Source organism: Sarcophilus harrisii, chromosome 3 (genome assembly GCF_902635505.1).
Source record: "Sarcophilus harrisii chromosome 3, mSarHar1.11, whole genome shotgun sequence".
NCBI lineage: Eukaryota > Metazoa > Chordata > Mammalia > Dasyuromorphia > Dasyuridae > Sarcophilus > Sarcophilus harrisii.
Window position 1 is genome coordinate 348462297 of NC_045428.1, and position 27332 is coordinate 348489628.

The following is a 27332-nucleotide window of genomic DNA, read 5'->3' on the forward strand; positions in this document are numbered from 1 at the left end:
TCACTTACCTCTTTGGACCCCAGTTTTCTCATTTGGAATTGACAGGTTGTAATTTCCCTTCCTGCTCTAAAATTACAACTATTTTGCAACATGGAACTATAATTATTTCCCAAATTTCTCAATTTTTGGAATCTAAATAACTCCAGTACATATTGTTGGGGATAAAAGTTCTATTAATAATTGTGATATTATTTCATATGCATACAAAAGTTTTTAGACTGGGAAAGGAACTTAGAACTCACTCCAAACTCCTCATTCAGGAACTGATGCCCAAAATAGTTAAATAACTTGTCCAGTACCACAGAGCTAATTCATTGGTAGAGCTGAAAGTAAAATCCAGGTTTCTAGATTCGCGGTTAAAAGTTCTTTTCATTATATAACATATAGCATGTAATTCTATGAGAACAGATTAGTCTTTTCTATTCTAGAATTTCATGCACCTAAGTTACATAAATTGATTTCATTCAAAAGAAAATGAGATAGAGAAAATGAATGTAGGAAATTTGATTGAGAATTTTATTTTGCAACTCAGGACTCACAATTAGGACTTAGAATCAGAGAATTGTAGGATACTAAAGTTGAAAAAAGATCACTAGATCACTGGTCCAATCCTCATTTAATGAATGCAAAAACTAATGTGCAGAGATTAAGTGGTTTGCTTAAGGCTATATTTTGGAGTTTGTAGGTTCAACATCCTCTTCTGATTCTCTCCCAACAGATCCATAAAGCAATTTGTATTAAAAATAAATATTTTTTAAAAAGGAAAACAAATCATTCTTATAAAGGAACAGGGTCGATGGATATAGTGTGCATAATTGTAACTTTCTTTTTTACAACATTATTTTAATCCTTTTTCTCCATTCTCTTGCTTCTCTCCCAGTTTCCCTAGAATGCTACTAGCAATGATTAGGAAGGCACATTGTGAGAAATTCAATGGGTATGAAAATAGCTTCACTATTCCTTGCATGTACCTGGGAATAGGAAATGCAGTAAACAGAGGTGAAATGATAGTGGTGGGGAATTAAAAATGTATGTCAAGTAATCTGCATTTCTAGGCTGTCTAGTGTTAAAGAAAAATGGCAGCAGTAGGACACGATGGGGTATGTATGGTAACAGTGTTCATGTCTCCTCATGACATGATATAACAAGAACAAATGAAGTAACTGTGTCCTTAAGAAGAGAGGGTTGACAGAGAGATTGAGATGGGTCAAAGAAAAGACCGAAGAAAGTGGATCTGAAACAAAGGGAAACAATCTATTCCATTACCCTAAGAAATTTAGATTGAAAGGAGAAAGGAACCAAAATCTGAATGTCTAAATGGGAAAAAAAGGTCTCAGTCATAGCCATCATGGAAAAAGAAAAAAAGTGAGCCAATATCAAGATACTAATTGCATGAGTAAAAGAAACAGTTAAGTCTGATTGATTCTGAGTAGAACCAGAAGAGGTTGATGTTGAATCAAACATGGAAAGAAAAAAACAAAAGAAAGCTACCACCTTTTTGTCTCTGAATGACCTGTTTCACAGCAAGTAGGTACTCCTCAAATAACATACAGAGATGCAGCAGAGCTGTATAAATTTCCTGAAGAGTTAACATCATTTAGTGATCTGGGGTGGCCTGTAGTGCCAGTGATAAGAGCTGTACCTACAACTGGAGTTTTAGCCAGCAGTCAATAAATATTTATCATGTACTGAATATGCCCCCCAAAACTATGCTAAATGCTAAGGATACCAAAAAAGAGAAAGAAATTCCCATCTTCAAGGAGTTCACTGTCTAAATAAAATAATATACAAATAATTATGTACAAACAAAAGATTTTTAAAGGGACAATATACAGAGTTTACATATATAATTGATATCAAATTGCTTGGCTTCTGAAGAACTGGAAAGGGTCAGGTAGAAAGGGAAATTATTTGGAACTCAAATTGTTTAATTTATTTAAAATTTAAAAACAAAATGTAAAAGGGAAAGATATTGCTATATGCACAGCAGAACATGAGAAGGTACAAAACAAAACAACAAATTTCTGTTTCAAGAAAACCTGCATAGTAAATGTTATACATTTTTTCCAGAGTTCACCATCTTTTCTTTGCTTCCTTGTAAGTTTTCTTTTCTATTATTTACTGTGCACTTTTCACCTTATTTTCTATTTCCCTTTTCTTCCCCCCCACTTTAAGAAAGCTGTAATCAAGTGTAGATATATTTACATATATGTATATGTTTATACACAGAGATACACATAAATATATGTGTACATAGATACACTTATAAATACATAGATATCTTTAATTATAAACATATATTCATATATATATTTATACAACATCATACTATTCTTAGTCATCCTCTGTTTCTCTGAATGTAGATAATATCATGTTCCATAGGTCCAAGTTATATAATTTTTTAAATCCACCAATTCATCATTTCCTTTACTACATCAATATTTCAACCTTATATTGCTTAGTTATCTTAAATTGTCTAAAATAATATTGATTAATATGGCTGACAAAAATGTAGTTTTCCTATTTTACTTTTGATCAAACCTACTTTAGCTTTAACTTTTTATGAGATCAATGATTACTATTCCTTCTTCTTTTCTCTTTTATCTAATAAATTCTACTCCTGATCTTTATTATTATTTTTTGTATGTGTCTATTTCCTATCCCTCATGAATCTGCCTTACTTCTATCTGCTACCTTGCTTTCCTGTTGTTTTATTTACTTATTATATTCTCCCTTATCCTTTCTCTCCATCTTTTCTCTGTTTCTTTATCCTATTTCAGTCAATCTACACATATTATCCCCACCCTTCTATAGCCCTCTTATTCTATTCCTTCACCCTCTTATTTATAAATTCTGAAGACTTTTATCTCTTTCCAAATGTATATTTTGTATCCTGATCTGATGTGAATAGGGCTCCTCTAAAAATCCCTCCCTTACCTTCTTATTTCTTTCTTAATATAGATTTCTTCTATACTCTTCTATATATAAATGTATTTTTCATTCCTGATGAGAGTAAGGTTCCATAACCATCAGCCTTTCTTCCCCATCTAATTATTCTGTGTTAGTTCTTTCTCTGTTATGTTATGTCTTATTTGAATAAGACAATTACTCTTTTTACCTTTTTTCTAAATGGTTTTTGCTTTTTAAAATCACATCATATTCAGCTCTACCCCAATGTTTCTTTCAAACTATTCAATTACAAAGACAATCTTAGACATATAATTTATATTTCCACATACAATTTTTTTTAAACTCATCCTTATTAAATCTCTTGTAAGTAGTCTTTGATGTTTACCTTATATTTCTCTTGGATCATGTATACCAAATTTTCCATTAAGTTCAGGTCATTTTGTAACAAAATTCTAAAAGTCTGGCCATTTATTGAATGTCTGTTTGTCAGAGACAAGATGACAAAAAAGCTGAGTTGTCTAAAGTCTCCCCAGTTTCCTTTGGAAATCATGTTAAATCAAGCCTTTGAAAGAATTATGGAATGGTGAAGTTATAAAATATGAAGTAAAAAAAATAATTTCTAGCCCAAGATAATTTAGAAGATCTTCAGGAAAGGTCTATCTTACTTGAATAAAGAGGAGTTCAGTCCAGTACAGGCAGTATCCAGGTAAGCCAGGAAGATAAGCAATCACGGCCCAGTGGTCTTGTCTCAGCAGGCTAAACAAGCATGCTACAAAGCTTCAAATTTTAATGTGGCAGACCCTGAACCAAGGGCACAACAGGTAGCAGCAGTAGGGTGAAGCACTCTAGCATAGTAGGCAAGCCATTAGCCCTGGAGCATGATACAGTAAGCTAGTGACCAAATCTTTGGCCCTTAGTGAAAGACGTTTGGGACAGAACCCCTTATATCCCAGGAACAGAGCTAAACTTTTTTTTTTCAATAGGCAAAATACAAAAAAGAGACCTGATCATTGAAAATATCTATGGTAACAGAGAAGATTGCAATACAAATTCAGAAGAGGACAACAATGTAAAAATATCCATATAAGAAATCTCAAATAGGAACATGAATTGGTCTCAAGCCCAAAAAGTTCTCTTTGAAGACCTCAAAAATTATTTTAAAGCCTCTAAGGCTTTAAAGAAACCCAAGGAAGCACCTGTCCTTTAGGGAAAAGGGAGCACAAAAAAATTTTTTTTTGAAGAAACAGCTCCTTAAAAATAGAATTTGCTAAATGGAAAAGCTAACTTAAGAAAATAGTTCCTTAAAAATTAGAACTGGGCAAGTCAAAGCTAAGGCCTCTATGATACATCAAGAATCAGACCAAACAAAAACCCAAAAGAATAAAAAAAATTAAAATAGCTTATAAGAAAACAAATAACTGAACTTAAATATAGAACAAGGAGATATAATTTAAGAATTATTTGATTACTTGAAATTTATGCTCAAAAATTAAAACAAAAAAACCTGGATAGCATTTTTCTTGAAATTATCTAGGTAAACTGTCCTTATATTATAGAAGTAGAAGATAAAATGGTCATTGAAAGAATCCATCTATCACTTCCTGATAGAGGTGCCAAAATGAAAACTCAAAGGAATATTGTAGTCAAATTCCAGAACTAACATGTCAAGGAGAAAATACTGTAATAGGACTTTTAAATATAAGACTCAAGAGAAACATAAAAAGACCAAAAACAAAACAAATAAAACAAGAAAAACATAAGAAATCGAACAAGGTTAAATATTTTATGTTTCTATCTGCAAGATAAAATTTGTAACTCTTAAGAACTTTATTACTAAAAGAGCATTAGAAGTATATATAGAGGATGTGGCTATAAAGTGACTTTGATGGGATGATACCTTAAAAAGAAACATAAAGGGGTAAAAAATAAAATTTCATTGAAAACAATGAGGAAGGAGTTGGAATAGGGTAAATTATCTCACATAAAATGAAAGAGATATTGTAATGGAGAGGAAGATGAAGGGATGGCAGACAAAGCTTAAACCTTATTCTTATTTTTCTTATAGGCTTTGGATGTAGGAATTTTGACTTTGTTATCTTCTTTTAAGTGTGTTTTAATATTCCTCATCACCACAGGCACTTTCTGTGATCAGAATCTTCTTCTGTTGTCTCCTCATTTTCCTAGTCTATTAATCAACTTTTAACACTTTGTTGAAGAATGGCTGTTTTCAGGGTGTCCCAGACATCAGGAGTTTTGTGCAACTGTTTTCAGAGATTCTTCCAGGAACCTAATTACAAGCATTCTTTTCTGCCCTTGAACTGTGAGGAATGTCACCTCCCCACAGTAGCTTTAAGATCTAGTATATTAAAGCCACAGGTCCTTCCTCAGTACTTGTAAAGAGACCTTCAGTGACTTGAGATCTCAAGAAGCTGACACCAACAAAACTGCCCATGTCCATTTCTGGTGTGCTAGTTTCCCAAGTCCCTCTCACCCTACTGACAAATGTTTCCTGCCAACCTTCCAAGTCATTTGGTGTGTCTCGGCTGAAAGGTCTAAAAGCATCAGTACTGCTACTGAGTCAGAGCTCCCTATGGCCATTCCAGCTTTGCTGACACTGGAGTTAGGATTGCTCTGGTATTGTCTGCACCAGGACTGCACATTGAACTCCCAACATGGTGCCACAGAATATTTCCAGTGACATTCTAAGCTGTCTGCAGCTGAAAAGTTCATTTATGTTTTGTCTTTTCCTTTGCTCTGATGCCCTAACATTTATTAAAAGTCATTATTGAAATGAATTTGGAGTGGTTTGGGGGAGAGCATAGTAAGTTCTTGTATTTACTTCATCATCTTGGCTCTACCTCCTTAAAACTTATTCTCATCAGAATTGTTCAGGGAAGGAATAACAAAGTCCAGCAAGTCAATCATCCTTGTTGGGCTTCAATTTCTTCATCTATAAAAGAAAAAGATTGAACTAGATGATCACTGAGAACTATTCCAGATCTAAATATAAGCATAAGAAATATAAATTTCATATCATAGACATTAATTCACTGGTGGTAGAGTTGTTAACTGATCCAGCCATTCTGGAGATCAATTTGGAACTAAATCCAAAGGACAACCAAACTGTGTGTACCCTTTGACCCAGAAATATTACTGCTAAATTTATATCCCATAGTCATTTAAAAAAGGAGAAAAAACATATTTATACAACAATAATCATAGCACCTCTTTTTCTTGTGGCTAAAAATTAGAAATTGAAGGGATACCCATCAATTGGGAAATGGGAACAAGCTATGGTATATGATCATAATGGAATATTATTGTGCTATAAGAAATGACAAACATGTTGATCTTAGAAAAACCTGGAAAGATTTCTATGAACTGACACTTAATGAAGTCAACAGAACCAGGTATATGTTGTACACAGCAATACAATAGTTCAGGACTATACCAAATAACTAATGATGAAGCATACAATTCATCTCCAGAGAAAGCACTGATATTATTTGAGTATAAACTAAAGTATGCTATTTTCACTTTCTTTCTTTTTTTTTCTTTTATTCAATGTTATGGGCCAGAAATTGAAACAAAGGATTCTTACAAGGTACTAAATAAAAATTGATAGAGACAATTGGAATTGATAGAGACAATAGTTATCTAATTTAGCATGGTGCTTACAGTTCTATAGTTCAGTACATGTACTTAGTACTTAGTAGTACTCTACAAGATTCACACCTTTAAGAGAGTATATATAAGCTAGGAGTCTCAACCAGGAGTCAGTTGAGGAGATTCAGAAGCCAGAGAAGGCAGTCAAGGAGAACTAAGGAAGACAGAGAAGTGGTGGCAGGCTGACCTGTGGAAAACACTGAAACCAAGATTGGAAGGCCTCCAGAAAATTAGCCGAGCCCCAAGTAAAAGAGACAAGACTTTGAAAGAGACAATAAAGGATTTGGACTTTAATCCCTGGCTGCACTTGTGATTACTGAACTGAAAGAAAGACTGCATCCAGAAGCCCCCCCAAGAAACCTGTTCCCAGAGAAGATTACATTTTAAAGAGAATATTACAATTCAAGTCTTGTACAAAATGACGAAGATGGAAATATATGATGTGATTATACATGTATAGCATATCTGATTGTTTACTGCATCAGGGAGAGGAGAAGAACAGTAGGGAAGGAGACAAAATTTGGAACCCAAAACTTTAAAAGGTTAAAAAATTGAAAATAAATTTTGAAAAGAAGTAATATTATTCCATAGTTTGCAGTTTGCTGTGGACATTTTGAATTATCAAAGGAGTTGATATGTAAGTATAATAAGCCAATCAACGAACAAGCATATTAAGTGCCTACCATATAAAAAAAAAATTATAGTAGTCATTGAGGAAACACAGCTAATATTAAGTTGTGTCTGATGGTGACCCAATTTAAAGTATTCTTGCTTGGCAAGGTTGTGGAGTGGTTTGTCATTTCATAGTTAAGGAAACTGAGTTCAATGACATGCCCACACATAAAATAAATATTTGGTGCCTGATATGAACTCAGGAAACTCGGCTCTTCCTGACTATAGGCAGGTCACTATATTTACTGCTGTATCTACATGCCAGACATAAAAAGACAAAAACAAATTGACTCCTGCTCTCAAGGATGTTGCAGTTTGAGAGAGGGAGAATGGTGGTGGAAGAGATTGTATGTGTATATAGCATATGTTAACACAAACATATAAAGATATGTGTATATTTACACATACATTTTTTATATATGCAAGATAGTAACAAAGTAATGTGAGGGAAGAGAGCTGAGAATAAAATTGAAGGAATTAAGAAAGACTTCATCTTAAAGGTAATACTTGAACGGAGTCTTAATGGAAACAAATAATTTTTAAAATAAAGGAGAAAGTGCATAAGAGACAGACAGTGCAGTGTCACACAGATGGAAAAGAGAATGCCATTCATGAAAAGAGGAACATTAGTTTGATTAGACAATAAAACACATGGAACCAAATCTTGTTGATCAAATGAAACTTTATGGTGAACTCCAGAAAACAAAGTGACTAGAAATATTAGTGTCCTTTACCCCAGCTTAGCAAATTCCTAAATTGCAGGTTCTTTACCTTGCCCTTTCCTTCCCATTTCCTTTATTTTTTTTATTCTGAACTTAAGAAATAAAACATGATTTTCTCCATGATAACAGTAATATGGGAAAAATAATTTTTCATGAAACTGCAAATCATGTTTAACTTGCTATTCCTTTTCAATAAAATAATAAAGTTTCTCATGTAACTTCCTCTTTTTTTCTTCTCCCACTTTAGAATGGTTACCATTAGACACAAATATGTGCATATACACATATCATATATATACCTATGTATATCTGTATACATATTTATACATATACATACATTATATTTATATATATACCATATATATATGTCTCTGTGTGTGTGTGTACTTTATAGGACATGTTTGTCCTATAAAATATTTATACTAGTCAAAATTATTTAGTCAAAGTTTTTCTAAAAATAATATTAATGTAACTGTATTCAATGATCTTTTCATTCCACTAGTTTTGCCCTTCATTATTTTGTTCAGGTCTATCCATGTTTTTGTAAAACTATCAGACTCATCATTCTCATCATGCAGTAATATTCCATCTCAATCACATACCACAACTTGTTCAGCCACTTCCCATTTGACAGACAACCCCACAATTTGCAATTTTTGTCACTCCAAAGGAATTGCTATAAATATTTTAGACCATAGAGTTTCTTTCTTTTTTACTTAATCATTTTTGGAAACTGACCTAATAATAGTACACACACACACACACACACACACAAACATTATACTTACTCATTCACACACTCCTGCTCTTGTGGAATTTTTCTTTTACTACCATTATTTTCTATGATGTGTAATCCCTCCCCCCATTAATTTTAATATATATTTTCCATGCTATTTTGTTTAGGCTTTAGAAAATTTTTAAAAGTCCTTCTCTGTGATGTTTATTAGTTGAATTCCTTGTCAAACATATACAAAGTGCCAACATTTTTCATCCCCTTTTCCCCAACTTCAAATCATTTTTGCCTCTATACTGAACTTTGTAAATTCTTCTATCCTGAGGCCTCTTATGAAAGCCTTTTTGTCTTAGTATGGAAATATCTAAGTCTTTTTGATCCAGGCTCTTTTACAAGCTTTACAGTAGTATGAAGTCCTTGCTTTGATTCAATAATGAACTAAACATTTCAGTCCTTTTTGTGATGATTCTGAAGTATTTGATATCATGAGGAATGCTTTTGAGCAACATAAATTTATTTTCAACTGTTGGAAATGACCAGTATTTTTAGTTACTAATAGGTTTGGGGATTTTTAATATTTTCTTTCATTTTAACCCCTAGCTACATCATCATCATTATCATTATCATTATCATCATCATCAGATGATAATTATTTTGGCTCTTCATAGAAAGATGGAAAAATTTTTAAGTCCTTTCCCTGTTTTTCAAAGGCTTACAAACTAAAAAACAAATAACATTAATATGCAAATCTATAGCAAACATGATTACACTAAACTCCCCAAAGTACCTTTTCATTTTGTAAATATTATATATGGTACAAGTACAGAATTCTCTAAGGACATAAGACCTCTCATGGATAGAATTTAAGGTCTTCGAGAGAAGGAACAGCTTCACTTTTGTCTTTATATCTTTGGCATTTAATACAGAAGCTAGTACACAGTTAAGTATTTCATAAATGCATATTGATTGATTGATTACACAAAGTTAGAAATACATTATAAGTAAAAGTAGCATAAAATGGCAAAAACTTTGGATGCAGAGTCAGCACTGAATAGAGCAGACATATATTTGAAGAAAAGGGGCATTTCTTTACATGAGCACCGATGCAGATTACATTACAAGTAACTGAATAATTGAAAAATATCTGATTGATACGAATTACCATATGCCATTGGCCATTCTATGAACTATGGTTTGCCAAAACAATTCAATCCAATTATTTCATGGACTCTGCATTTCCTGAATATGAAAATCTGTAATCAGAGAAAATTTGCCAGGAAGGAGGAACTTGGGGAGGTCTTTGACAAAAGTATCATGGCATTTGTAGTATGAAAAAAAACTGAATAGAAAGCACTGCTTTTGTGGGATTTTGTGGATGCTATGGGCTTTAAAGTATAGGAAGATTAAAGCTGGAAATGAGAATATTGATCAGAGTGTGTATATGTGTGTATGTGTGTGTGTGTGTATGTGTGTGTGATTGTGTACATATACATATATTATTTTTTCTTATTTTCTTTTGTTTCTTAATTCCTTGTCAAAATTTCTCAGTAGAATAATATTTTGATTGTTTTTGCATGTTAATATATATGCATATATTTATACATATGTATGTATTTATTTATTGCAATATTATATGATAAATGTGGGCAATTCTTCTGTAATTATGCATCACAACCAATTTGCACCTCATCTGATTTGATTAAATTCAACAGTCATTTCTTCTTTATTCTAATAATTTTTGTCTGTACATTTCCATAATTCCTCCATGGAGAATCTATTTAATGTATTGTACTTCTCCTGATTCTTTTAACATTCTAAAACATCTCAGTATCATATTGGCACTGTTCATTTGATATCCCTTATACTGGACTACATTACCCACCTATTTGAATTATTAGCAACCTACTCATTTTCTCATCCGACATATGTTATATTACATGAAGATATCATCAATAATGTGCCACGCTATCCTAAAATCTAGCAGAAATCATGTTTGTTACCCTTGGGACATCTGTAATTGTGATACTTCTAAGACAGGTCTTCCATTATTCACAATCATCTAGCATCACTAAAAGAAAAATTATGTTCAAAAGTTAGACTTTTATACAAGGAACTAGCTTGGGGTCATTGACAGCACCATGCTGATTTTCAAATATAATCTGGAAAGATGATATCATTGAATTTGGGTTTGTTATTGTTCTTTTGCTTATAGTTCAAGATGTATCTGTTGGTGGACCAACTCACTAGGTTTTCCATTAAAATGCTTGTAATAAGCTAACCAAAATGAAATCTTTGTCCATTATTTTCCTTGTGGATGGCATGGACCATCTTTTGTGACTCACCATAGATCTGATTTAAATGTTTCAGTAGAATTTTGGGACTTAATAAAATCAGCATCATGTTATCTAGAAAACCTCAATATCAAGAGTGAATTTGTTTTCTTTTTGGACTCAGCATAGGATATCTTTCTTGATTCTGGCATACAGATGTTATATATTTTCTCATAATATTCAAAGTGTGAATATTAATATCGACCTGATTCAGTCCTTCCAACAGCAAGTTCATTAATAAGCCATTGAGTAAATATTATAAAGAATATCAAAAGTATTTAAACATAATTGTGATTTGTAGTACCCACTGGTCCCTTTTCTGATATTCTGCTCTATTCACCATGAACCAAAAGGAGACCTATAAATAACTAAAGGCTATCTTATAACTTTCGTCTATTATAGAGCCACTCTAATAAAATTTTTGGCCACTATGGATAAGACTTTTATCATTAACAACTGGTGATACCTTGTCATATTGAGCTAAGCTGGTCCTCAGATAGCAGAAACATTTTATCACTGCAACCACACCAGATTTTCCCTACTCTTTTAGCATTCCATTCCCATAACCTATGCCTAGAATGCTCTCTCCCTACATTTCTGACCAACTAAAATCCCATTTTCTATCAAAAACCTTTTCCAATTCCTTTTATTTTTTTCTCAATTATTTAGTATTTATCTTGAATATAGCTAGATCACACATTTTTATTTCTTGTTGCCTCCCCATTCTATCATGAACTTCTTAGGGAAAGAGACAGTCTTTTCCAAAACTCTTTTGTATTACTAGCACTTAGCACCATGCCTGACACCACACTTAATATTTTGTTTTTGTTCTTGTTTTTATTTGACTTGCTGACTGATAATCCTTGAAAATCCAGCATTATGGCATGATTAGTAATTAATGAAGAGCTTTTATGTTCTTACATAGTAATATTAATATTATTCATATACAGAATGAATACACATACAGAAGGATGCAGAAGAATATACATAGCTATAGTAATGTATAGTACCTGGAACATAATAAATTTTAGATAAAGGCTTGTTGATTAATTAACTGATTGATTATATCTGTATATCTTCTTTCCTAGATATAATGTCAGTTTTATAAAAGTAGGAACTGCTTCATTTTGCCTTTGTACCCCCATCATCAAGCATTGAACTTGGCACATTGCAAGTCCTTAATAAGGACTTAATAAGTGTTTAATGATAGCATTTTACACCTATGCTCTTCATCAACAAAGTTATGTTTGATAAAGTCTAGTGTATGAACTGATCAAAGTTTTTTTTTTTTTTTTTTTTTTAGCAGCTGCATATTTTTCCCTCAGGCAATTGGGGTTAAGTGATTACGCTGGGTCACATGCTAAGAACTGTTAAGTATTTGAGACTAGATTTGAACTCAGGTCATCCTGACTTCAGGCCTGATTCTTTATCCACTGGGCAACCTAGCTGCCTCTTGAGCTGCAGTTTGAAGGAAAAAGGACAGTATGGGGCAGTAGATAAAAGTGAACTCAAAGTCATAAAGCTCTGTATTCAAAATATGTTAATAATTACTAGATAAAGAACTATGAGCTACTTCCTTTGCTTCTCTGAATTTCAAGCTTATTTATTGTTATAAAGGGTTGCATCTGTGTCAGGAGAGGAAGTTTACATACCAACAAAATCATATTTTATTGGAAAAAGCTTTCTGATTGGCAGTAAGTAGATAATTATTCTTAGTTGTTTATTAAGTAAATATCTAAATTTATGTATACAGTTTATACAGAGTAGGCTTAATTATACAATTTAATTTTAAAGTAATGATTTCTTAATTCTGATTATTTATTAGTATCTACTAATGTCACCTATTTAAAATCTTAGGAGAGGAAATAATGATAATATTTCATAGGTATATGGCATAGGTTATCATGGCCCTACCACAGTTCTCTGTGGTAAATAATGATAATCATAATAGTAATGGTAACTTTAGTAATAATGGCTAAAGATAGAATTTATATAACTAGTCACATTTTACAAAATACTGTACAGATTTTATCTCATTTAACCTTCATAACTACCTTGTTCTAATTCATTTATTTAAAACTAAATAAAAATTTAAAAAAATAGAAAAAAGACCAAAAAAAAAAAAAAAAAAGAACAAGAAAGAAAGGGAGAAGACATTTTTATGTGCATAGCAGAATATCAGGGAGAATTCAAAGTATGTAACAATACATTTCCATTTCAAGAAAGCATATATAATAAAAGACATTACATTCGTGACTATCCATCTATTTTTGTAGATTATTATTTCATTTTCTACTGTGCACTTTATACTGAACTTTTTTCCCCCTTTCATCTTCTTTCACCTCCTCAAGCAGGCAGTTAAGTATGGATATATACATAACCCAATCATACATAAATATATTCACACACATATATTTACATATACCTACACGTACATGTATACATACACATATATACACATACATATTTACACATATGTAGAAATGTGTCTAAAACAATATCAATATGGCTGATATGTAATATAGACCTCTGTCTTGATTGAATCATTAAGTTTTACTTTGACTGAGATCAAAGATTACTAGCTCTACTTTTTTTTTCCTGATAAATCCTAGCCTGATCCTTATTATTATGTTTATATATATATATATATATATATATATATGTATATATATGTATATATATATATATATACATATATATATATATATATATATTAATTCCTGTCCCTTCTAACTATTCTACTTTAGATCTACTCCTTAATTTGCTTTGCTGCTAATCAACATCTTTCTACTCAGGGCTAATAGCCTCCCTTATCTTATCCTTCCCTCCCTCTTGCTTCCTTTTTATCCCATTCCTATTAATCTATATATCTTATAACATTTGTTAATCTAAACACCCTTCTGTACCCTTACTTTATCCTTTTCCTCCCTCTTTATCCCTTTCCCATTAATCTATGCAACTTGTCCTATTGCCATAAATAATCAACACATTCTTCTGTACCACACCTTATCCTACTCTCTCCCTCCACCTGTTTTCCTTATAAATTTTGGAGAATGCTATACCCTTCATTATATATATCTATATAATATTTATATATATATATATTATATATGTATATATATAATTTATATTTATTTAATTCTTCTGTATCTGTTTTTCTTTGCTCTTCATTCATATAGTATTATTACTATTTTTTAAAACTTCTAATTAGACAATTTTAGCTTTTAGAGTCAGATCATATTCAGCTCTGCTTCAATCTTTCTTTTGAACTATATACCATTACTGATGTCAGTCTTAGACATAGGACTTATATTTCCACATATATAAAGTATAAAGTTTGTCCTTGTTAAATCCCTTGAAATTAGTCTTTGATGTTAGCTCCTGTATGCTAAGTATTCTATTGAGTCAGGTTTGGTTCAGACAAACTCTAAAAGATTTGCCAGCTGATTGAATGTCCATATGTGTGTGTATGTGTATGTGTGTTCATTATTATGCTGTTTTTTTGGATATGATATTTTTAGCTGTAGGCCTAGTTATTTTGATTGTCAATATATAATATTCCAGGACCTGCAACCTTTTATTGTAGCTGCTGATAAGTCCTGTATAATTCTAATTGCTGCTGCCACATATTTGATTTGTTTGTTTGTTTCTTATGAAATTTTCATTTAGATCAGGATTTTTGAAATTTTGCACTAATATTCCTATGTATTTTCCTTGCAGGCTCTCCTTAAGGTGTGGATTTTTTTATATTTCTAGTTTTTCCTTGTATTCTATGACTTTAGAAAAATTTTATTTCATTATTTCTTGTAATATTGTAATCAGGTTCTTCTTTTAGTCACATATTTCAGGTCATCCAATTATTCCTGTTTTCTCTTGTTGATCTCGTCCCCATTATCTGTTTTTGTTTTTGTTTTTTTTTGTAGAAGATATTTCACATTCTCTTCTAGTTTTTCATTCTTTTTATTCTGTTTTTGTTATTTCTGTTCTCTTATACCTTCACTGACTTCCTCTTGCTAAATTCTAATTTTTTTTTTTGGTACATATAATTGTTTCTCTTTTTTTGTTCCTTTTTTTTATAGCTTTTTATTTACAAGATATGTGCAAGGGTAATTTTTCAGCATTGACAATTGCAAAACCTTTTGTTCCATCTTTTTCCCTCCTTTCCCCCACTCCTTCCCCCAGATGGCAGGTTGAACAATACATATTAAATATGTTAAAGTATAAGTTGACAAATTCCTTTTTTGAAAGAATTATTTTCTTCTTTTATAGTCTGGATCTCCTTTTCCAGTTGATTGACTTTTTTTCAAAATCTCATTTTTCTTGGATAGTTCTTCATTTTTTTTTCTTTTTTTCAGTCTCATTTGATTTTTAAAGTCTTTAAAGTTCTACATGAATTCTTCCTGAACAAGTAGCCATTTGATGTTACTCTTTGGGGTAGGGAAAAGTTTTTTTTTAATATTCTCCTTTGAAGATAAACCCAGGTGTTCCCTGTTCCTATAGTAGATTTCTACATTCTTTTTTCCTTTGCCTGCTCATGTTTTAAAATGAAAACTTATTTATGTGAGCATCATAGGAGTTCCTCCTATGATGTGGAGGAAGATTCCTCTAGCTCTATTTCAGCTCTCCCCTCTGACCTGGAACCCCAAACCAAAAGCTCCATCCTCTTGCCCACAGTCAGCACCTTCCCTGCCCTACTACCTCTACACTCACCAGGTATGCTGGTTCCTTCTCAGGGTGTCATCTCAGCAACACAGCTGATCTTGGCATTCCTAATCAGCTAAGGTTTCCTCAGTCTTTCCAGACTTACATTTCCAACTGCCCATCCTGTTCAGGAGGTAAAAGTTCCTATGGTTTGGGCAGTCAAATTCAGCTAGACTCAGATCTCCTGGCCTGATATTTCTGTAGAGGTAGCCTGGAGATGCTTTCACTTAAAACTATGTCCTGGGGACTTCATTTGGATCTCAGGTTGTCCAGGAAGACTTCTGTTCTGCCCCAAGTTTTATTTGTTTTTCATTAGTCTATGTTTGCCTTTAGGTACAATTGTACTTTATAAAGGAAATCTGGAAAGCTTGGAATTTTCTAACCTACTCCACTCACTTCCCAGAATCCTTCCCTAATAATAATAATGAGGTACTAATAAATCCCCAATTTAAATGTAAGCAAAATGAAATTATAAGGTTAAGTGATTTGTCTTAGGTTACAAAGCTAATTAGTGATGTAACTATGGTCCTCATTTTTCAAATGTGGAAACTGAAGATCAAAAATAGTGAAATATTTTCCCAAGGTCACTAAGTCAATTAAGTGTCAAAAACTGAGACTCAAACCCAAGTCTCCTAGTCTTGTGTTTTTCTTACCTTTCACTAAGTAAAATTACAGTATTAAGTACTTGATGTGGGAAAGATGCTCTTATGTCCAAAATGGAATTATATTCTTTTTTTTTATTGAAGATCCAAAGTCATTTGTACTCCTCTTGTACACAAAGGCTTTCAAGCTTCATTTCCAGCTGTTCAGGTGCACCTAGGTAATAACTCAGCTAAGAGCTTTTATTCTTCTTGAATGAATTATACTTCATGTGTGCTAAATTTTCTCAGGGCAGCCAACCATAAAAATTATATTATGTATCTCTCTTGTGTAACTTGTATGAAAGTGGAGTTTGTCAAAACTGGCTGCTCAGCAGTTAATGGAAGCCTCCTTTGCATTTGATCCAGGGAGCCAATCTGTCTACAAAGATGGATAAATAGGAAAAAATGAGAAAAAAAATTAAAAAAAATAAAATAGGCAAAACTAGCAAAACAGAGAAAAGAATTTTAAGTGAAAGATTTCCTATCTAAAATGAGGAAATTGGTGGAGAAAGTCTTCTAATTGCCCCATTCCCTTAACTTAAAGGTGAAGCTGCTTTGTATGTGCTAAGACCTGAACTGCATTTCCCTGGAAGCCCTTAATACCCATTGCTAAAATCAGCAGCAGATGTCTGTCTGACCTCTACCTAATTGAACAAGAATGTCAGCTAGAGGAGAGTCATCAATCTTCAAATTGTCTTGTGGAAGGTCTTGAGGATTTTTCACCAAAGGATTTCTAGTACATAATCTAAATGAGAATGGTGTATAAAATAGTCCCCTATAAGAGAGAAAGTCTAGGTTTCCTTAAACATAAAGCTGGAAATCAGGGAATTCACAATTGGAAAAGTAATAAATATTCCTTATATCTTATTTTAGCCTAATTTGTGACATTTTTATAAGCTATGTGATTTATTTTGAGATAGAATGTTTAATCTATTTTCCAAAGCCTTCAAATGAGAGGACAAATATTCTGTTATCATCATATTTTGAAACGTGGTATTTGATCACATTTCAGAGCCCAACATGGAAAAGTGAAGAGAAAGGCTTGGTATAATAGCAAATTTGTCACCAGAAAAAAATCTCATGTCCACTTACAGAATGCCCTCCAACATAGGAAAAGCTGTTTTTATGGGGAAGGAGGTTGAGCAACTTCACTCTAGAATTTCTTTGCTTCAATTCAATTTTTATCCTAGAAAATGAAAATCATCTGACTTTTGCCAGGTAGCGCTACTTGCTGGGAAATAGCAAAAAGCGGGAACCTAATAAACATTACTCCTTCCTCCCTCTTTACTTTTCTTTCTGATCAGTGATGATAGTACTTGACCATCACTGGAATGCTTGGGCTATAATCCTGGACATGTCTCTGATTGGTAGCACTATTCCCATTACATATATGCACATCCATTGTTATTTTGCACTTCCCCTTTGTCTCCTTCCTTCCTTCCCTTTCCTCCCCACTGTTTATCCTGCCTCTGTTTCTGTGTCTCCGTCTGTCCCTCTCCCTCTGCCTTTTGCTGAATGTCTTTTTCTATTTTCTCTTTGTACCTTTCTCTAGCTCTATATTTCCTTCTCTCTGCCTTTGCCTCTCAATTTCTCTCACTGTTTCACCTTGGAATGGATAGCTAGGACAAAAAGATTCACTTCTCTTCCTTCCCACCCTAGCTCTTGAATGTATTAGAGAATTACCGAAGTTTACAGAAAAAAAAGACCTCATTGTCCATTTAATGCAAGAGATATCTAAAAAGGAATTACAACTATTAAAAAAAAAAAGTGATTAAATAGTCGCTCCCAGAAAAACTTCAATTAGGAACCCTCTCACCACCAAAGAAGCATATTCCACTTTAATCTAGATTCAATTATTTATTTATTTATTTCAATAGTTTATTTATTTATTTACAAAGCATATGCCTGGGTAATTTTTCCAACATTGACCCTTACAAAAAAAAAAAAAAAAAAAAAAAAAACCTTTTGTTCCAAATTTTCTCCACCTTCCTTCCACCCCCTCCCCTAGGTGGCAGATATTTATTTACAATATATTTACATATGTTGAAATACATATTAAATCCAATATATGTTTACATATTTATACAGTTATCTTGCAGCACTAGAAAAATAAGATCAAGAAGGAAGGAAAAGAAAAATTGAGAAAGAAAACAAAATGCAAGTAAATTACAACAGAGAGAGTGAGAATGCTAGGTTGTGTTCCACACTCTGTTCCCATGGTTTTCTCTCTTGGTATAGATGTCTCTTTTCATCACTGAACAAGTGGAACTGGTTTGAATCCTCTCATTATTGAAGAGAGCCACATCCATCAGAATTGATCGTCATAGTCTTGTTGTTGCCGTATATAATAATCTCCTGGTTCTGCTCATTTCACTCAGCATCAGTTTGTGTAAGTCTCTCCAAGCCTCTCTGAAATCATCCTGCTAGTCATTTCTTACAGAACAATAGTATTCCCTAACATTCATATACCATAATTTATTCAGCCATTCTCCAACTGATGGGCTTCCACTCAGTTTCCAGTTTCTTGCCACTACAAAGAGGGCTCCCACAAACATTTTTGCAGATGTCCTTTCCCTCCTTTAACATCTCTTTGGGATATAAGCCCAGTTGTAACACTGCTGGATCAAAGGGTGTGCATCATCTTAGCCAATCTGACAGGTGTGTGATGATATCTCAATATTATCTTAATTTGAATTTCTCTGATCAATAGTGATTTGGAGCACCTTTTCGTGTGACTAGTAATAGTTTTAATTTCTTCAGGATTTAATTATTAGAAAGTTTTCTAATCAGATCTATCAGGTCTAGAGTTTCCTCTTTGTAAATTCCATCCACTATTCATTCTCTGAGGCCAAACAACCCTTCTTTTTGAGAGAGCCAAAAAAATATTTGAATACAACTATGATACCTTCACCTCCCCTCATCCCATTTCTAAAATAAACATCTTTTTTTCCCTTCTAGTTGAAACTTGTTTCAAGGGATTTTGTCTGTTCATTTTTAGAACATTTTATTGTCCTGGATAACTTGGAGTAGATGCAGGTAAATATTGAATCTTTTCAACATGAAGCTTCACCTATATTTGGAACATAGATAATAGCCCTTGTCTGTAGCAGATATATAAATCCCACACATACTGTGTTTGCCATTCTAAAATGTGTTGTAATCTGAATGTTGATATTAATTTTTAATTATAAATATGAAGGTTGAGCTAACAATAGATACTTTAAATTAAAGCTATTTGAATCAATATCTGTCTCCTAACACTCTTAGCCTTACTAAATCTAATTCCTACGGAGTAACAGAATCAAAGCTAATTATTTCTTTCTTAACTTACATAGTGTTCCTGAGTTTATCAGTGAACAGTTCAGACTTACTATAATACTTGACTATTCAAAGTTGAATTTAAGTATCTAATTTAAACAGCCATTAAGATTTTTGTGATGCTGTACTCCTTATACATTAAAAATATATGTGTTTATGCAGGAATATGTAAAAACAACCAATTACAGTTTTTTTTTTCTCTGAGAGTAAAATAGCTTGGTTAAAAGTATACAAAAAATATTATATGACAGGGGAAAAGTAGTCATTTAGTAATCTGAGTTCTGTCTCATTGCATCAATATTTGTAAGAAAAAATTGATATTAGACTCTGGAAATTCATGCAAATAGACAATCATGTATGCCTAATAATGAAATCCTTTGTATTCGCTAATAACAGATATGTTAATGAGGAATAAGGCAAATCTATTTTATGTGAAATTATACTCTTCAATGAAAAGTCATAGTAATATTCAATTGTTTGTTGTTGCTATTGTTCATATGTTATATAGGAAACCACTTAGGTAGCAATCTAAACAAATTTTACACACTGCCAACTCTAGTACCCATGTAGGTCATGTGATTTTATTAATATAGAAAATATACCCTGTTCCCATAATTTAGACAAACTTTTACACACATATTTCCTAAAGTAAAAGCATTAGATCTATGACATCCCTTTGTAAAAATGATCCTTTAAGAATAACACATTTAGGGGCGGAGCCAAGATGGCGGAGAAGACACATGCGAGTTTCTAAGCTCTTCTCCTACCCTCTTTATCAATATTATATCGAGCCTCAAAAATAGTCTTGACTGCTACAATTCCTAAAGATAAGAAGTAGAACAACTCACCAATAAGAAAATCTGGCGGTCTCCCAAAAAGGTTGGTTCCGGGGCCGGGGAGATCAGCGCAGACGGGGAGAGGAAATTAGGTTGGGGAGGTCTCAAACCGAGGGTGAAGGCCAAAATCCCAGCACAAGCGCCGGCCCCAACCCGCAACAGGGGCTTTTCCTTGGGGCAGTTGTGGACCTGCAGGAGGAACGCAGCCGGGTTGGCCTCCAATCTGCGCAGTGGGAGCTCGGCTTGGGACCCCAGGGAAATTTTCCAGGGGCCGATTTGCATTGGGCAGAGACACTGGGGCAGAGTTCGGGCGGTCTGTGGTCTGTGGTCTGTGGTTCGGTTGCGGTCTGCAGTCTGCAGTCTGGGGGTCAGCTGCTAATACTTCAAGTCCCACAAGGTTCCGGCCTGGGGCAGTGACACTTTCACCCCTTTTCTCTAGCCGAGGGCTATCGCCCACTCAGCCCCTACTAACGGTTTAATAAAGCTTTGGCCAGTCTGAATCCACTTCCCTTTGGGGGGAAGGGAAAACCTCCCAGGCACTCCCATACCCTCTGGGCCAGAAATCGGTTTATAATCTTTCCCGTTTGCAGAGGGCTGGTAACCCCCTTTGCCTTAGGAGAATACCCCTAAAGGCTTTAAAACATGAATAAAAAGATGAAAAGAAGGATCAAAGCTTCTAAGAGAAAAAGCAGGTCAGCAAACCTTGAAGAGACCCCCAAAACAGCAAAATGCATCAGACTGTCCTCCTTTACCGGATGCTCCCAAGAAGAGACCATTTAAAATTCTCAAAAAGAGAGTTAGAAGATAAATGGGGAAAGGAAAGAAAGCCTTAAAAGAAGAGAAAAAACTTCCTGAAATACGAATTGGAAAAAGGTAAAAAATCTCAGGAAAGTAAAATTGTGAATTGGAAAAAAATAAAGAATTCACTAGAAAGTAGGATTTGTAAATTGGAAAAGACAAAGAACTGCAAGAAAGTAGGATCCTTGAATTGGAAAAGACAAAGAAACGCAAAGAAAGTAGGATCTGTGAATTGGAAAAGAAAATAATTTCACTAAAAAAAAATTAGTGAAAATGGAAAAAATTACAACCAAAACAAACATTTAAAAACTCAATTGGACATATACAGAAAGAAGTAAAAAAAGCCAATGAAGAAAAATAATTCTTTTAAAAATCAAACTAAAAATTGAAACTAATGATTTAATTGAGACAGCAAAGAATCAGTCAAGCAAAAACAAAAAAAAAGACAAACTGGAAAAAAAACCATGAATTATCTACTTGCAAAACGACAGACTTGGAAAATAGATCTAGGAGTATAAATATGAGGATTATTGGACTATCTGAAAACTATGATGAAAAAAAGAGCCTAGAACTATTTTACAAGAAACACCAAGGAAGAACTGCCTAGATGTAATAGAACAGAAGGAAAAAATAGGCATTTGAAAGAATTCATGAACCCTCAAAGAAAGAAACCCTAAAATAAAACCCCAAAGGAATATTGTGGGCAAAATTTCAAAAACTATCAGATTAAGGAAAAAATTTTACAAGCAGCCAAAAAAAACCATTTAAATACCGGGTGCCCACAATAAGGATCAAACCCAAAGATCTGGCTGCCTCACCATTAAAAAAGGAAAGAAGGGCCTGGAAATATGATATTTGAAAGGCACAAGAACTTTGAGATGCAAAAGAATAAACTCCCAAGCTAATGAATTTTTCTTCCAGGGAAGAAGATGGACATTTAATGAAACAAATGAATTCCATTTGTTTGAAGAAAAAGCAGAACTAAAAAAAATTTGATCTCCAAGCATAGAACCTTAAGAGAATGCAGAAAAGGTAAAAATAACTTTTGAGAATTTGTATTTTTTGTTGTGGTTATCCAAAAAGAATACATGTAAAATTTGATTGTACTGATATAACATAAAAGGAAGTAAGGAAAAGGGATGATGGCAGGAATAAGATGGGAAGGAGGGATAAAAGGGGGAAACCACATCCCACAAAGAGGCTAAGGGAAACTTATCATATCTGAGGGAATTTAGAGGGGAGGAACATTGTGTAATCTTACTCTCAAGAGTTGGCTCAAAGAAAAAAATTGACATCTGTTTTAGAGAAAAATTCCCTTGCCTCATTAAAAACGGGGGGAGAGGAAAAGGGAAAAGAAAAAGAGTAAAAAAGGGAAGGGAAAGACTCAAAGGGGAGGGAGGGATTATAAAGAGGATAAGTATTGTGATACAAGAGGGTTTTAATAAGTTTAAAAAGGGGGAAAGAAGGGTTGGGAAGGCAAGGATAAATAAAAGCACAATCTGGGGTTATTTAGGTGGAAAACAGATTTAGTAATTTAACCGTAAATGTGAATGGGATTGCCCCCATAAAGAGGGAGGCAGATAGCAGACTGGATCAAAACAGAACCCTACAATATGTTGTTTACAAAACACAAAGAGGGGGGGATACATAAGAGTAAAAAAGGCTGGAGCCAAACCTTTATGTTCAGGGTGAAGGTCAAAAAAAAAGAAGCCATCCCTTATCTCAGATCAACAAAGTAAAAATTGATCTAATTAAAAAGATAAGGAAGGAAACTACATCCCTAAAGGGTAACATAAACAACGAAGCAATATCAATATTAAAAATATGCCCAATTGGTATGGCACTCAACTTCCTTTAAAGGGAAGTTAAGAGGAGTTCAAAAGAAGAAATAGCAAAAAAACTGTAATGTGGGAATTCTAACCTTGCACCTCAGAATTAAAAACAAACCACAAAAAATAAGAAAGAAAAAACGAAGTAAATAGGAATATAGAAAATTAGGTATTTTGGATCTTTGGAGAAAAGAATGGAGATAGAAGGGAATAATACTTTTTCTTTCCAGTTCATGGAACCTATTCAAAAAATTGACCATATATTAGGACATAAAGACCTCAAAATTAAATACAAGAAAGCAGAAATAGTAAAATGTTTCTTTTCGATCAATGATGCAAAAAAAACACTTAAAAAAAGTTAGGGAAATAGACCAAAAAGTAAATTGGAAACTAAACAATCTCTTAAAGAATGATTGGGTGAAGCAGCAAATTATAGATACAATTAATAATTTCCTCAAGATAATGACAATGATGAGACTCCACCAAAATTTGTGGGGAACCAAATGGGTAATAAGAGGGAATTTTATATCCTTAGGGCTTACTTAAATAAAACAAAGAAAAGAAAAGATTAATGAATTGGGCTTAACTAAAAAACTAAAAAGAAAATTAAAACCCCCAATCAAATACTAAATTAAAATTTAAAATTAAAAGGAGAAATTAAAAATAATTAAAGTAAAAAACTATTGAACTAATTTTAATAAAACTAAAGAGTTGGTTCTAAGGGAAAAAGCCAATAAAATAGATAAGCCCTTTGGTAAATCTGATTAGAAAAAGGAGGGAGGGAAAAATGAAATTGGCCCTTAAAATGAAAAGGGAGAACTTTCCCCAAATGAAGGAGGAAATTGGAAATAATAAGGAGTTATTTTGCTCAACTTTATGCCAATAAATTTGAAACCTAATGAAATGGTTGAATTACCTCCAAAAATACAGACTTCCCAGACTAACAAGGAGGAAGGTAAATTGTTTAAAGTCCCATTTCAGAAAAAGAAATAGAACAGGCAATTAAAAAAATTCCCTAAGAAAAAATCCCCCAGGACCAGATGGGATTTTAATTGTGAATTTTACCAAACATTTAAAGAAAAATTGGCCCAATACTATAAAATTATTTGATAAAATAGGGAATGATGGAGTCCTACCAAATTCCTTTATGACACAGACATGGTACTGATACCTAAACCAGGTGGCTGAAAACAGAAAGAAAATTGGAAAATCTCCCTTAATGAATAATTGTAAAATCTTAAATAAGATATTAGCAAAAAGATTACAAGAAAATCACCCAAGATACCACTATGATCAAGTAAGGTTTATAACCGGAATGGGGTTTTCAATATTAGGAAAACTTATCAAATAATTGGCCAAGAATTAACCAAATTAACAAAAACCATATGATCATCTCAATGGAGAGAAAAGCATTTGAAAAATAACATCCAAATTCCTATTATAAACACTTTGAGAGTATAGGAATAAAATGGACTTTCCTTAAAAAATCAGCAAAATCTATTTAAAACCACTGGAAAGCATCAAATGAATGGAGAAACTGCAACCATTCCCAATAAGATCTGGAAGGAAACAAAGGGTGCCCACTTATCACCATTACTTTTAATATTGTATTGAAACGCCAGCTATAAAAAAGAGATGAGAAAAGGATTAAAGGGAATAAGAATAGGCAATGAGGGCCAAATTATCAATTCCTTTGCCGATGACATGATGGTATTTAAGAACCCCAAGATTTCTGCTAAAAAGTTATTGAAATAAATCCACAACTTTAGCAACTTGTTGGTTATAAAATAAACCCACATAAGTCATCCAGCATTCTTATATATCATAACAAAATCCAACAGTCCAGAGTTAAAGGGAAATTCCATTTAAAGAACTACTGATAATATAAAATATTTGGGAATCTATTCCAAGGGAAAATCAGAAACTTTATGAGCAAAATTACAGACCACTTTACACCAAAATTAAGTCTGATCTAACCAATTGGAAAAATATTAAATGCTCTTTGGATAGGGCGAGCAAATATAATAAAGATAAAATTACCTAAACTAATCCTATTTATTTAGCGCTATACCAATTTAATTCCCAAAAACTATTTTAATGACCTTAAAAAAATAACAACAAAGTTCATATGGAAAAACAAAAGGTCCAAAAATTTCCAAGGGAATTAATGAAAAAAAAAAATCAAATGATGGTGGCAGCTAACCAGATCTAAAATTATATTATAGAGCAGAGTTACCAAAACTATTTTGTTTGGCTAAGGAATAATTAACGGGAATAGATTAGGTTTCAAGGGATAAAACAGTCAACAAATATAGCAACCTAGGTTTTTGAAAACCCAAAGATCCCAGCTTTTGGATAAGAACTTACTTGTTTGATAAAAATTGTTGGGAAAATTGGAAACTAATATTGGGGAAAACTAGGCATTGATCCATAATTTAACCCGTACACCCGGTAAAAGGTCAAAATGGGTTCATGACCCTAGGCAAAAGAATGAAATTATTAATAAATTAGAGGAAAAAGGATGTTTTACCTCTCAGACCTGGGGAAGGGGAAGGTCTTTAAGGACCAAAAAGAACTAAGAGGATCATTACTGGAATCACAAAATGAAAATTCGATTATACCAAACTGAAAAAGTTTTTGTACAAACAAAACTAATGCAGACAAGATTGAAGGAAAATAAACTGGGAAAAATATTTTACAGTCAGAGGTTCTGATAAAGGCCTCATTTAAAAATAATTACAGAGAATTAACTCCAATTTAAAAAATCAAGCCATTTCCTCCAATTGAAAAATGGTCAAAAGGATATGAACAGACAACCTCAGATGAAAAGAAATTAAACTATTTCTAGTCAATGAAAAGATGCTCCAAGTCATTATTAATCAAGAAAATGCAAATTAAAAGACAACTCTAAGATACCACTACCCACCTGTCAGATTGGCTAAGTGACAGGAAAAAATAATATTGATTGTTGGGGGATGCGGGAAAACTGGGACATTGATGCATTGTTGGTGGGTTGTGGGAATCCAAACCATTTTGGAGAGTAGTTTTGGAAACTATGCTCAAAAGGTTATCAAACTGGGTGATACCCTTTGATGCAAAGTGTTACTACTGGGATTATATCCAAAGAGATTATAAAAAGGGAAAGGGACCTGTATGTGCACGAATGTTTGTGGCAGCCCTTTTTGTAGTGGTTAAAAACTTGGAAACTAAATGATGTCCATCAGTTGGAGAATGGTTGAATAAATTTTAAAAAAATTATGGAATATTCTGTTCTAAGAAATGACCAACAGGATAATTTCAGGGCCTGGAGAGACTTTACATGAACTGGATGCTGAGTGAAATGAGCAGGAAAGGAGATCATTATATCTTAACAAAATACTATATGATGACCATTCTGATGGACGGATCCTCACAACGAGATCAACCAAATCATTTTCTAAATGGAGCAGTAATAACTGAACCGGCTATGCCCAGAAAAAGAACCTTGGGAGTGACTAAAAAAAGGCCATTGAATTCCCCAGCCCAATTTATGCACATGCATTTTGATTTCCTTCCAAAGCTAATTGTACAATATTTCAGGAGTCTGATTCTTTTCTACAGCAAAATAACGTGTTGGTCGGGTATTATTGGTTGTAATTAATTTATATTTTTAAATATATTTAACATCTATTGGTCATCCTGCCATCTAGGGAGGGGGTTGGGGGGTAAAGGTGGAAAAAATTGGAACAAGAGGTTTGGAAATTGTTATTGCTGTAAAATTACCCATGTATATATCATGTAAATAAAAGGCTATTAAATTAAAAAAAAAAAAAGAATAACACATTTAGTCTTCAAAATATCCCATTAAAACATTAAGATTGAACTTTTAAATAAATGGAATGAGTGAATTTTCTTAGGATTGATATGTGCACATACAGTATGGTTCTCTCAGAGTCTGTTTTATCTTTGTAAAACAAAGATAAGAATAACACTTACCTTTACAGGCTGAATCTCTAAATAGGTGCACTGGAATCAGACAACTGAGCACTTAAGGATAATTACCTATTGAACAATACTCTATTAGTTTATGCTTGGAAAATGGCCCTTCCCACTATTCAGTGCTGGCTTGCTCTTTTGGTGTATACAGATAATCGTAGGAGGGATTAGGGGTTGGAGTGAGACAAGCCAGAGTCACTT